This window comes from Bidens hawaiensis, unplaced genomic scaffold (genome assembly GCF_021521415.1).
Source record: "Bidens hawaiensis isolate Kalapana, Puna unplaced genomic scaffold, B.hawaiensis_p1.1 tig00010570_1, whole genome shotgun sequence".
Taxonomy (NCBI): Eukaryota; Viridiplantae; Streptophyta; class Magnoliopsida; order Asterales; family Asteraceae; genus Bidens; species Bidens hawaiensis.
Genome location: NW_027491808.1, coordinates 369,164 through 383,583, shown reverse-complemented (window position 1 = coordinate 383,583; position 14,420 = coordinate 369,164). Strand labels below are relative to the sequence as shown.

The window sequence follows — 14,420 nt, the reverse complement described above, 5'->3', positions numbered from 1 at the left end:
GTCTACATATTTGGCATACAAATTATTTATAATGTTCTTGACAATAAAAAGAACAGTTCGGACCCGTGCAAAAAGTTGTTTGTTTGACCTAAAGTTAATTTGACGCATTTAAATGTCAATAATCTCTACAATCATGAATGATTATTGTTGATAAGATGATTACTCACAAGGTACTTGAGCTGTTACAGGAATCAATCGCTACTGAAGATTGAGGAAGGTCATTCTCCACTCAAAACTGTTATGGGATATATCCCCGCAAATTATAAATTAAAACAATTAATTAAAAAAAATTAGAAAAATGTGATTCATTTAAGATTATGAAACCATATAACTGTTATCATTTAGAGACTTGGATTGCAATAAATATATAATATATTAAGAAAAATAATCATAATCTTTAAACAAAACTTGGGTGACTTTCAAACTGCAAACTGATCTAACCCTTTTAACAAACTTTTTTATTTGACCAGTTTTAAAATAAAACCACAATCAACATGATAATAAGTGAATTGGCTGAAATAGTAGGGGTAAAAATTTACTACACGAATCTAATGCGAGTTTTCCTTCGAGTTTGACGCAGCAACCCACAAGACGGCCCGTTTAGTACCCTTAGGAAACAATCTAAGCAAACAAATAATGGACAAAACTTACAAGGCAGATAATGGTGTTAAAGATGATTAAGTATCGAATAAGCTTCCAGTATAGTTAATATCTGCAAGACAACGGAACTATAAAATCTTAAATATTTGTGATGGTATCAAGGAAAGATATTGGAATGTAACCTCCAGGGACATTATTGCTCAAATCTTTACAAAACATATCATCATTTTAAAGCAAATTAATATTCAGAAACTCCTGTAGTCATTCAAGTTGTCTTTGCATGTCATCACTTTCTTTCAAGTTCAAATCAGTTTTAATGAATGACCCTAAGCTATAATTGTTCATTTGTTCCATTATACACATTTAACACACCCTGCTACATAAATCAAATCAAGAATTTTGAAGACTACATCATCCAATTCCTTGATCATAAGCCCTAAATTGATTTAAAAGAACCCCTGCAACAGTATCACTCAGATATAGGCATTAATTCCGTGTTTCAAGTATTGATATTATATATTTTAGTATGAAGCATAATTGCGACTTTTACAAAAACAGAAAACCAAACCTTCGGTATTTGTTTCCGTTACGTTTTCTTGGTTTTGGATCAGAATTTCGGTTTCATGCACTCCCCTATGATTACTTGTATTATGTGATGGGGAGATGACAGCATTAACTGTTTTTTGATGGCATAATTTGATTCCAGGGATATAATAAGGTTAGAGCCACTTAATTATATTCTGTTTTTATGTTTTTTTTTCCCGCAAATTTGAACATGAGTGTTATTGCAAAAATGATGGGCCTTGACGAGATGCTTGTTTCTTTTTTTACTTTAGGTTCACACATAAATTCACACTCATACCACACACCTGTTTCTCCATAGGTTTCATATTATTCATACTTGCACATGTCTAAGATGAGCTATTTCTGGTTAGTTTAAACTTCATTTCCCATGTGCACACCAAGTGTTTGATAAAATGCCTGTTATAGTTTTTGTGGATTAGTTTAATGTTTGAGTGGTTGGATTTAAAGGGTTGTTTTAGACAAGTGTTTAATGAAACTTTCCATTAGAATAATTTTAATTTACTTAGAATATTTTAATGTTTTGTAGTTAAAATATTGTTGCACACCAAGTCACCAAGTGTTTGATGAAAGGTTTCAATTCATTTTTTTCAGGTAGTAGAGCCGCTACGAGGAACGTTCATTTTTCATCAATTCATTTTTTTCAGGTAGTAGAGCCGCTACGAGGACCGTTCATTTTTTTTCACAACCACTTCTTTCATCTTCATCTTTAAAAAAGAAGAAAGACCAAAGATTTTAGTGGGCTTAACTTAAAAACAGAAGCTTTTGTGTTAAAAAAATAAGGGTTTTTGGAAATGTATAGATTTTATTTAATGTTGGTGATTTTATTGTGTTCTGGTTCTGTTTCTGTTTCTTATGACCATAAAGCTATCTCCATTAATGGCCAAAGATACCCTGATGTATAATTTATCAATGACTTATTTTTATTATTATTATTGTTATTATTTTAAATTGGAGGACTGTGAAACATCTATAATTTATCAATGCCTTGTTTTTTCTATATATCTATTTCATCTGCTATATACTCATATATATATATATATGTATTTTATATTTACTGCAGCTTCTTATTGCATTTCTGTGCCATTCAAGTTGGGATATACGCAAAGCAGCTTACAGTTGTACCAAGAAAATTTTATCTGTTTGAAGAGGTAGGTCCCAGCAGAGGCCAGTTGGACCCGCAAGACTCACCTTGAAGAGGGACGTCTGCGCAAGGACCAACTGGTCCCGCAGGACCCACCATGCTCAGAGATGAAGACCTTACGCGCGGTACGCCAGCTGTTCCCGCAGGAAAAGCCTCCCAATGGTGAAGTACCCCGCCTGTTCCCGCAGCTGCGGATACAAGCCATCAGGGAAGGCTACCCGCACTCATAGCAAGGCTACACGGACAAGGCACTAAATAATTCAGTGTCACCTGAAGGAATGAGCAAGGCGGGAATATTACCGCCCAAATGAGACAGTCTGTACGCTTCTGGAAGGTCTTTTGTACTATACCTGCCAAGGTATGGACAAAATAGACAAGATCTGACCAGAGCAGCCCATGAACCAATCACAGGGTGACAGCTCATCGACAACAGTACAAGGAGGAGCACGCTCTAGTACAAAATGTCACTATCAGCCGCTGCCTACTCACCAACCCTTGTCGTGGCACGTACATAGCCTGCAGTTGGTGGAAAAGGAACAGTACACAGCCGGCGGAAACGGAATAGTACATAGCCGGCGGAAAAGGAACAGTACACAGCCGGCCTTGTCACTATCAGCCGCTGCCTACCCACCAACCAGCATGGCACGTACGTAGCCCACAGTTGGTAGAAAAGGAATATTATACAGCTGGCTGTACCTGCTTGGAAACCTACCTTCGGCTATAAATACTCCAACACCTTGGAACGGTATCATCATCTTACCTTCACTAGCTATTTCTCTCAATATACACTTATATTCAGAGCAATCTAGTCTGATTCTCACGCCGGAGGGTGGTCACAAGGAGGAACCCCCCCCCTTCTCAGTGACGAGCTCACGGTGTCTGTTTTGCAGGTCATCTGAAGAACATCCATCCTTGCCGGACCTAACCCTCGTGGGAAACATTACTTAGCCCCCAGATTATCCGTAATCTGCCCAGGGTCACTTAGTGTTTCTTCACTGTTGCTCCTAGATTATTTGAAATTCTTCGAATTGAATATCCTTACGGTTGTTGGAGAAAAAGTTTTATCAAAGTCAAAGTACAAATTCATTTTTTTTCTGACTTATTTGGTTTTACAACGAATCGAATTTTGAATGTTTGAATTAATCTAATCGAATTTCGAGTTTTGAAATTTTCGAACTCATATTAGATTAAAAAGTTTGATTCGAATTTGGATACAATTCGAAATTCGATTTGAATTCAGCCATTATAGTCATGTTTGCGAAACTTTTACAAACCTGAAATTTTTTAACATAAAAAAGCATAAGCATGAGACAATTTACCGATTTAGGACATCAGGTTTGGATGTAATTGCATTGTAAGTATTTATGTATTTATAATAAAGTTAATGTGACAAATTGAAAATGAATATGGACCATTGGAGTATAAACTCGGAGCACCGGCTCAGGCTTATACGAAATGGGATGCACAAACGGCGGTGGGTCTAGGAACCAGTGTACCGTGGGTCATGCGCAAACAAGATGATGCCCATGATCCTGTTGTATTCTTCTTGCATTAACAGAAGAGTCTAAGCTTCATGTTGAAGAGGTATGTAGAATATGATGGCTTATGTAGGAGCGAGAAAATGGGCGGGCCTGGCACTGGGTTAAAGTATCCACTTCACGTTATCTTGGATTTATAGCCTTCAACTTACGTGTGTGCATTTTGTGGCTTGTTGATGTGTATAGGCTTGTTGAAGACCAAATAGGCATACCCCCGGTTGCATTGGAGGTAGTCATAGGTATGATTTATTAACTTATGAATATGTCATCTTACATTCTTAGTATTTCTTACCTAGGTTTAAGTGTAGTTTCATAAGACAAAGAAATATAATTTTTGAAAATGAATCATAAGATGGTGTTTGGATGTGCATCTTGAAAATGATTATGTGATATTGAACAATCAGATTAATATAATATTAGTTAACGAACGATTTGATCACTTGCAGACTTACCGTGAGCTGCCCGAGATTTTATGCTTTCCTGGAGCGCATCTGTCTATGATAAATGATTCAGGTTATTTACATACCGATTTTCCACTTACACATTTTTATTTATTTATTCCTCTTACAATTTCCATGTAAGCCATAGAAAGATCCCCACATAAGTTGAAATGATAAGAAAAAGGAAAATAATACTTATATCTGTGCATTTTAATGTACTTATATGTGTTAATCTAGAAGGATTAGAACATATTTGACCATAAAGTTTTTTCCCCTGGCTTTGGTTTTGCTTTTGCGGTCTTTTTGCCTTTGCTTCCGATCATTCACATAGAGGATGTTTGTCGAGGCCATATTTTTGTGCCGAGACACCGTCAGCTAATGAAAGGTTCTTATGTGCTAGCTCGTATGTAACAAGTGCTTAAATTGCAAAGTGTTATCAGAAAACCTACCCACAAATTGGACCAAGAGTAAGTTTTTTAAAAACATATATAAGGATGGCATAGTGTTTTAACTATATATGTGCTAAATCATCATGTATTTATTTCTTGTTTCAGGTATATGGAAGAACAAGGGAGAGGAATCGAATGGGGATCGAAGAAGCTTGAACATGAATGCGTCTACCCAGTCAGTTTGTTTCGCGGGCATAGAGGCATGGTCTTCGTGGAAAGTATTGTCCCCCCAAGTTTTTGAAGAGTTAAAACACAAGTCATGTGTATTGTTTGTTTTAAAATAATATTGTTTGTTGAGGTTATTACAAATAATTTAATAAATTACCTGTCTTGCTATGTTAATTACTAATAACTATATGTGGATTGCTGCACTCCTTATTTGCAATATAATGTTGTTATGATTTAAATGCAAATAGAGGTTTATCTATTGACTCTTACGTATTATATTTCGTTCACTTAGTCTCCTCAATCCAAAGCTTATTATGAATACAAACATTATCTTATGAGCTTTCAAATGCAAATTACTGGTTTATCTATTCACTCTCATACCATGCCTATCAAAAATCCTTGATTACAACACTAGCACATATCATGGACAATAATGATCTTGGTTATAACACCAAAAGAGTTATTTTCATCTTCATGATAGTTTAATTATTGTTGATATTTTTGCATTATGAGTTATGAATATTTGTTACGAAAAATAACTTTCGGCCTCTCAACCGTGTATGTATTTTAATTCATACCTTATGGTCGATCCTAGCGCATGAAAAAGTATATCAAAAGCTAGCAAGATCATCGTCTGATGTGTAGATAAGCTTGATAAACAAGCAAGTATCATGTGATATAAACTTATATATCCCCCTATTTTAATTGATATATTTTATCATTTGCAATGTAAATTTGAAAAAAAGGTCGGATATCTGTTTTACTGGTTTTGAATATCCATAGACTGCAGTGTCTCATTGATGGATGGAATAGATAATACTTGGGGTGCTGTATGGGCGCATGAAGGTTCAAATCCTAACCATTCTGTTTAGTTGTGAATAGCATTTTTGTTGGGTGGGTTAGCTGATCATAGGGTTGGTAAATTATTTTAAAAATTACAAACTATAGCGAATGACGGTACCGTAACGAACCAACGTTCGTTAACTAAAAAAAATAAATAAATACGTAATTTAGTTTAACTTAGTTTTTATGATAATGTTATACAAATGTCTTACTTTCTGAATCCTAAACTATACAGACTATAATATGACTATTCAAAGTTCCGGTACCTTAACTATTCAAAATCCCGGTTCTTTAACAAACTAACCCCTACCCACAACTTTACATTTTTTACAATTTGTTGACCGACAACTTTATGTCTTTAATTTGAGTATTTCTTTTGTCTCCTGATTTAGTTTCAACTCTAACAACTCACCAATTAACACACATTCACTTTAATTTGAGCATTTATTTCAGCTCCCGACTAAATTTCAACTCTAACTAACGAACACGAGGGGATGATATTCGTAAACCCGTAGCAAAGCGTTGGCACTTCTGCTAGTTTATTTAGTAGTATAGATTGGAAAAGTAAAACAATGATCATAAGCGTAAAGTGGCCATGTAAAGCATAAATGAAAATATGAAGATAAAAAACGAAAAAACAGATTGTCTGAGCCCGGGGACCTCTAGTGTGTGAGACTAGCGTGATAACCGACTACACCACCCAGACGATTTTATTTTTTCTCCTAGACAAAAGATTATATATTGATGCATAAAAACTGCATCTAGCCTCTTTTTTTACTCCTTCGTAGCTGTCGACGGCCAACCAGAAAAACCTTCAACCAACTCTCCCTCCCTCCCTCCCTCCCTCTGCAATGGCCTCGCATCACGAATCTCTACGTCGCCGAACGGTATTCACACAACTTTTGCCAATCACTTTTATTAATTACATGAATTAAATCGTGTAAATTTGCAGTTGGAAGAGATTCGTCAAAAGCGAGCGGCTCAGAAATTAAGCAAAACCTCGTCTGGACCTGATCTCACATTTTCTCTAAAGCTCGATCCGGCTAGTGAGTTGTTTTTTCAGGCTTGGGGTCAGTTTGTTTATTAGTTTTATATAATACGAGAAAAACCTTATATGAGCGTAAGCTCGGTTTGAGCTCATGCGGTACCTTAAACGAGCCAAAGGCCGGCTCTAGCTTGGCTGTGCGGTGCAAAATTAGTACAGATAGAAGTCCAAATAGGTAAACCTTAAAAATACACAAGGCCTGAGCTTGGGCTCATAACTAAACGAGCTTTATTTGAGGCTCGTTGTTTCGAGCTTTTTATTGATATGAGCTCGAGACTCGAGTAGCTCACGAGCGGCTCGGCTTGTTTGCATCCCTAGACTGCCAATAGGCAAAACTGTTCTAGATTCATTTATGTTTTTATCATCGTGAATTTGATTCAAGGGTGATGCAGAATTGCAGATGCTTAAAAAGTTTGATGTGTATGTCTTGTTTGGTTGATTTGTTGCAGAGTGATATTAGTGGATTGGTGTCAGCTACAGGAGTTACAGAAGAGGAATGTAGAACTCGATGAAGAGAACAGAAAATTGAGCTCAGAGGTTCATAAATTTTTGCTATATTGTTGTTGTTTAATTCATCTCTTTACTTTGTGATTGATGATGCTAACATACCTTATGATCTTGTTTGTGATTCAGCTTCATTCTACCAAAGTGGAGAGTGACATGCTTCAGAAACGCGTGAATGACCTGGTATGTATTACCTGGTCTCTTGTTGAATCATGCAGTTAGTTATCTTGTTCATGTACACCAGAAATTAGGGCAAAACTTCACACTGATATCTTGAAACATATGCTATAGAGTTTTCTAACCCTAGTGCTGTAATACATATTTCGAAGGAGACCTTGATTTTAAGGAACCGCTGATTTAAAATTAAGATCTTTTTCATCTATATGTGATCTTTAATCCACACCTCATGTTTTGTAATAATTTGGATAAAGAATTCTACATCTTAGTAAAGTTGCATGCATGTTGCTATTTTCATGTTGTTAATTGCAGGAACAAAACACTGTACCCTCATTAAGAAGAGCTCTTAAAGATGTCGCTATGGAAAAAGATGCAGCAGTTGTTGCAAGGGTACAATGGTTTTTGATATTCTGTTAATTGCAGTAAAGTTTACAACTTTACATACTGAACTTAATAAGTATGTTTTTTGTTCAGGAGGATTTCTCAGCACAGGTTCGAGCACTTAAATAGCGTCTAAAGGAAGCAGAAGAAGAGCAATATCGAGTAATTAATCAACTATAGTGTCATATCATATACATTCGAATCCATATGTAACTTTGTCTATATTGTCTTAAAATAGGCTGAAGAAGATGCAGCTGCACTAAGAGCAGAATTAAATTCACTACAACAACAAGCAATTAGTGGTGATCTTGGTGCCATTGCTTCAAGGGGAGGCCCGCCAGATCACATGCAAGCTATTGAGAAGGAGCTTGCTGATTTGAAGTCCCAACTAGAGGTAATGATGAGTTTTTAACTAATATATACCCTGTAAAAAGTGAATAGAAGAATTAAAGGAAAATATTTCTGATAAATATTATTCATCATCAAATAGCAAGAGTCGATGCTGAGGCGGCAAGAGGGAATGTTGAGGCGGCAAGAACAACAACAGTTAGCCGAGGAGCAAATGAGGATATCTGCCATCATTTCTGAGAAAAAAGAACTAGAAGAAAAGCAAGCAGTCATGTCCAGAGAGGCCTCAGGTAACCTATAAAATCTTGTATATGAATTATAGTTTTATAATATCATATCAGAAAGATCCAAAATTGTCAATACACAAAGTTCACATATGGAAGTGTAAGTATTAAAATGCACAAGTTAAACCAAATAAAACTCGACTGTAAAACATTTTTATAAAAATATCAAGTTAATCCTATAAAATGGTTTGATTGCTTAGTCCATCCAAAATTTAAATTAGAATAACCTAGAACTATGATAGGAGAACATAAAAGACATTTGAATCATTATCCTTAGCCAAAGAAAACAGTGGTTGTGTTTTACCAAGGCAGTGAATGCTTTTAGAAATGTCAGCTTTAAGTTACTTTTGAGGAATATTTCAGAACGTCTTATTAAAAGGCATCTTACAGAAAAGTTGACAAAGTGGTATTGAGTTCAAAATCAACTTAATCGATTTTACAAATTTTTAATATAATATTTTGGAAGTCAGGTTTGGTCTTTTGAGTAAAAATAAACCAGTTGAAGAAGACGTTATTTTTACCTAGAAGAGCTTGATTTTGCTTACAGTTATCTCATGGGAAAGTATACAAGACACCCCAAGAACTTAGAGAGCTATAGAAACTGGTTTCATTGATCAAGCAACTTATAGAGAACCCTATATTAAAATAGAATCACTAGAAGCAAAACAATGAAGATAATAGCTTACCTTGTTAGGTACTTAGGTTTCCTCATTTGCCTCAGGAACCTCTGTATTATGAGATTATAATCTCATGAATTTATAGACAATTTGAGAAGACATTAGGCAGGAATAGAAGTCTCATATGTCACTGTGTCTAAATCCATTTATCAAAAAAAAAAAAGCAATAACAAAATCCTTATAAAGTAACCTCACTAATTTTATCACTGTTATATTTTTATTTACTTTTTATAGCTTTAGAATAATTTCACATCTTCAATACGTTTTTTTTTTGCAGCACTAGTTTTATCTGTCTGGAAACCCATATTGTAATAGTATTCCAGTTTACTGTTAACTTTTTCTACTTCTGAATATTTCCTATTCACTGCAGGAAGTTCTGAAAGAGGCGCCCAGTTCACAGTGGTAAGCAGAAAAAAATATATATATCTCCTAGTAGTTTTAAAACCAAGGGTTATAGTTTTCATTACCAGTCGGACTGTATTATAAGTTTTATAACTGTTATGAACTGTAAACTGATGATCTTAGGAAGACAAGGAGAGACTTGAGAAGCAGTTGCATGATATGGCAGTAGCTGTTGAGAGATTAGAGAGCAGCAGACAAAAGCTACTGTCGGAGGTTCACATTTTAATTTATTATGTAAAACTATCAACATCATTGCTTGAAACATAATTTCTATTTTTTTGGTGTGCAGATTGATTCCCAATCTTCTGAAATAGAAAGACTCTTTGAAGAGAATTCTAGCCTATCAACAGCTTATCAAGAGGCAACTGGCATGGTCACACTCTGGGAAAATCAGGTAAAATGCTTAAGTTTAATGTTCTAAACCAAACATAAACCACATCACTTAACATGCCTTATGGATCTATTCAGGTAAAAAATTGTCTGAAGCAAAATGAGGAGCTTCGTATCATGTTAGATAAATTAAGAACAGAACAAGCTAGTATATCCACCATCAATGATCATGAGCGTCAAAAACGTAATTTGGAATTAAATAACGGAGCGAGTGAGATTTCTCAGGCTTACACCGCCGAAGTTATATCACTAAAGGTTAGGCATATAGTCTTCTCAAAACTTATCTGATATTTCTCTTTTTATGCGCATATGTCTATATTTTGCATAAAACCTCTAAATGATTGAAATAATATGGTCATGGATGCAGGGTCAACTAGCTAAAGAACAAAGCAAGGCTGAGACACTGTCTGCAGAGGTTTTGCAGCTCACGGTTCAGCTCCAACAGTCGGTTCAAGCCTACAACGGTCTTGCTCGCCTGTACGGTTATCTCTTTGTGCTTGTTATTTCGCTGAGGTGGTGATTCTGACCCGTTCTGGATAAACGGGTCAACCTAGGTTATGCTTTGCCTCTTAACGGGTCACCCATGACCCCATATTCATTAAGCTATCTAGAACATTTAATTTTAAAATTTTGATCATCACTGTGACAATATTTGTTTAAAAAATAAATTATTCTAAATCCAAGAGGAGAATACCAAACGGGCTTGTTGGTCGGTCTTATCCAAACCATACTAAAAGTCACCCGTTACACCAACCACCCATTTGTCGTTTATGTTATTTCCTTTACCATTACAATCGTTTCTAACTGTAGTTCATTAATTGCAGCTACAAACCCGTGTTAAGGAACATTGAGAACAATTTACTCAAAATGAAGCAAGACGGATCTTTGACAGTGCAGTAAAAACCAGGAAAGCTTTTGCTCAACACATGCTAGCAAACCATACTTAAAGGATAATATAATCTGTATTGTTTTATTTATACTGGTTAAACCAAATTTACAGTATTTACTAGTTTGCCATCTTTAGTTGTGACATTTGGAAGACCAACATTCATCATTTATCTTGAATCTTGATCAAGAAGAAACCATACATGTATAGAGATTGGGAGTTAAATATGCTTACAAACATTACCAATAATCCCCACACGAGCAAACCCCATCTTGAAAACGATGTATGCGGTTCACATCGCGTACCAAAATCTCTCTATCTGCAAACTTAGACACAAACTTTGTAACCGAATGACAATCTTCACATAACCGTAAATTTTTTGTTATCCTAATTGTTTCTCCTTTAGAGCTATTAATCAACCCGAATGCAACCGCCAGTTTCTCACTATGACCTAATAAAATCCGTTCTTTTTCCATCTCATCAACGTCATATAACACGACTTTAGTCTTGGGTTGATACCCGTATTCCTTCATCTCCATCGATAATTTGAGTAAAAACGCGTGAAGTTGTTCAACGTGTGGATTGAACTCATCAACTGATTCAAACGAGTATATCTTCTTCTTCACTTCAATCCAACTACATCCAGCCTTCTTTTGAAGCCCGCGGGATTGTAAAAGCTTCTTCACCTTTAACACTTCATCCCACAAACGGGCTTCTGCGTATATCTCAGCTAAAAGTACATAATTCCCTGCGTTTGTGGGCTCAAGCTCAAAAAGCCGCTTGCTTGCCCTCTCGGCCAGTTCAACATCGCAGTGAATCCTACACGATCCAAGAAGCGAACCCCATACTTTAGGCCCAGGTTCCATTCTCATATCTTGTATAATCTTGGCTGCCTCATTTAACCTGTTGGCCCGACCCAAAAGATCCACCATACATGCGTAATGCTCCACAGTTAACCGCATGTTATGATCTCGAGTTATGGATTTAAACAAGTTTTTCCCTTCTTCCACAAGCCCCGAGTGGCTACAAGCACCAAGAACGCTCACAAACGTTATAGGACTCGGGTCACCCTTGTTTGATATCATTTCATTGTAAACTTCAATCGCCTTTTCACCAAACCCATGCATTCCATAGCTTGAAATCATCGCGTTCCATGAAACAACATCGCGTCTAACCATTTGGTCAAAAACCCGTTTCCCAACTTCAAGTTCACCACATCTCGCATACATAGTAATCAAAGACGCAAGAACCGGCAAAACCGAATCAAGACCTCTTCGTAAGATGTAACCATGCAATAACCTCCCTTGTTCCAAAGCTGCAAGCACACCACACGCTTGAAGAACACTAACCATCGTCACCGCATTCGGTTCCAAATCACGAACCTCAACCATCATTTCCCCAAACACTCGAAGCGCATCAAACGGTCTCCCATTCTTAGCATAACACGCAATCATAGCACTCCATGAAACCACATTCTTCACACCGATTCCATCAAAAACACGACCTGCTTCCAACACACACCCGAATCTAGCATACATGTCAACCAAAGTAGTCATAATACGCACATTCTCATCAAACCCATGTCGCAAACATGCGCATGAACCTCTTTTCCCTTAGGTAACAACGAAACCGAAGCATCCGACGCAACACACGCCTTCAGAATATAAGTATACGTAAACCGATCCGGCTTAATCCCGGACTCGTTCATACATTCTAAAACCCTAAACACATCTAACCCGTCATCAGAACCTATCAAAGCTTGAAAAAACGCATTATACACATAAACAGTTCTGTGAGGCATTTCATCGAACACCTTGCGTGCATATTCAATTTTACCCAAATTCGAATACAAGTTAATAAGTTTAGTTGCGAGAAATGGGTCTTGGTCAAACCCGTCATCGATGAGGTGGCGGTTGACGGTGACGGCGTCGGAGAGTGAGTTTTTAACGGCGCATGATAATATTAAGAGCTCATAAGTGCGTTGAGTTGGGTTGGGTTATTGGGTGAGGATTTGGATGGCTTGTTTGAGGTGGCCTTTGGCACACAGAGATTGGATTAAGTGGTTGTTGGTGGTGGTGGTGGGGTGGAGCGTGACGGAGGTGTGGTGGCGCGTGTGGGAGTGAGGTGGGTGGTGGTGGTGGTGGAAGTGTGATTGTTGGATGGTTTGAGGTGAATGGTTAAGGTTAAATAACCACATGAGAGAGAGTTAATTATCCGGTGATGGGTGGCCGGAGCTCCGGTGAATTCGGAGTTATAAGCAGACAAATGAGAAGATAGATGAAGGAACAGCCGTGTCGCTCGACTATATGTAGATGGTATGTTTAAATTGGGTCCAAGTCAAAATGAGAAGGATTTATGATTATAAACAAAAATTAAAAATAAATAAATAAAAAATCATAAACTCAAAATTTAATAAAAAGACAAAAAAAGTAAAAACAAAAAAATGTTTCCATCGTCTTACTCGTTCTTAAAAAAAAACTCAGAAAAGACATAATGTGAAAAAGACCATTGTGTCTTTTTGTTTATCATTGTGTTTTGTGTTTATTTTCGTCATTGATTGTGTCTTTTTTCCTTAACATTCTGTCTTTTTTTTTTGATATTGTGTTATATCAGTCAACATTGTGTTATATTTTGTTCGGCATTGTGTTATATTTTGCGATTTATTGTGTCATTTTTTAGTTATAATTGTGTCTTTTGTTCATTTTCCTTATTTTGTCTTTTATCTCTGCATTGTGTCTTTTCGGGGGGGGGGGGGGGGGGGGGGGTTGAATGAGAATGATGAGGGAAACATTTTTGTTTTTTAAATTTTTAAAATTTATATTTATATTTTTGTGTGGCCACAAATCCTTTTCACCCTTCTCATTTTTGTCTCCCTTTGTATTTTAACTTTTCATGTTTAAATTTGGCTCGAGCACGGTTAGTTTCGAGTTCTTTTCATGTCCTTGAATGAGAATGATGAGGGAAACATTTTTGTTTTTTAAATTTTTAAAATTTCTATTTATATTTTTGTGTGGCCACAAATCCTTCTCACCCTTCTCATTTTTGTCTCCCTTTGTATTTTAACTTTTCATGTTTAAATTAGGCTCGAGCACGGTTAGTTTCGAGTTCTTTTCCGAAAGCTTGAGATCGGTTTGTGAGTTATTTTTTTAACTAATTTATTATTTGTATGTTTTGAAAAAAATTAATAAAAATCTTAAATGATTCTAAGGTCGGCCCGAACTCGTGTGATACCTTAAATGAGCTAAAGTTTGGTTTGAGCTCGGCTGTGCGGTGTGAGATTAATATTATGGAAGTCCAAAATTGGCAAAACTTAAAAATACACAAGGCTCGTTAAAGCTTGACGACGAGACTAAACGAGCATTCAATATAATGCTGGAGCTTGATAACTAAATGAGCTTTATTTGAGACTTGGGATCAGCTCAAGCTTGAAAAAGCTCAACTCGTTTCAAGTTTTATATCGAAACAAGCTCAAATAGCTCGTGAGTGGCTCAGCTCGTTTCCGCTTCTAATAGACATGTGCGCCGTATAAAAGACCCAAAGAAAAAAATTATTTGTTTTTCAT

At 36.3% G+C, this 14,420-nt stretch overlaps 2 pseudogenes across 1 annotated transcript; one reads left to right on the top strand and one right to left on the bottom strand.

Annotated features, from left to right (window-relative positions):
• The first annotated feature begins 3,947 nt into the window (after nucleotides 1-3,947).
• On the top strand, nucleotides 3,948-10,985 carry LOC143535644 (uncharacterized; annotated as a pseudogene). The gene is made up of 16 exons (XR_013135743.1): nucleotides 3,948-3,973; nucleotides 4,051-4,103; nucleotides 4,859-4,971; nucleotides 6,717-6,806; nucleotides 7,259-7,346; nucleotides 7,443-7,496; nucleotides 7,803-7,880; nucleotides 7,965-8,033; nucleotides 8,110-8,265; nucleotides 8,362-8,509; nucleotides 9,551-9,582; nucleotides 9,706-9,795; nucleotides 9,872-9,976; nucleotides 10,051-10,227; nucleotides 10,340-10,449; nucleotides 10,797-10,985. The product of XR_013135743.1 is annotated as an uncharacterized LOC143535644 (transcript).
• A 112-nt stretch (nucleotides 10,986-11,097) lies between these two features.
• Nucleotides 11,098-13,055, bottom strand: LOC143535694 (pentatricopeptide repeat-containing protein CRR2, chloroplastic-like; annotated as a pseudogene).
• Between the last annotated feature and the right edge of the window lie 1,365 nt (nucleotides 13,056-14,420).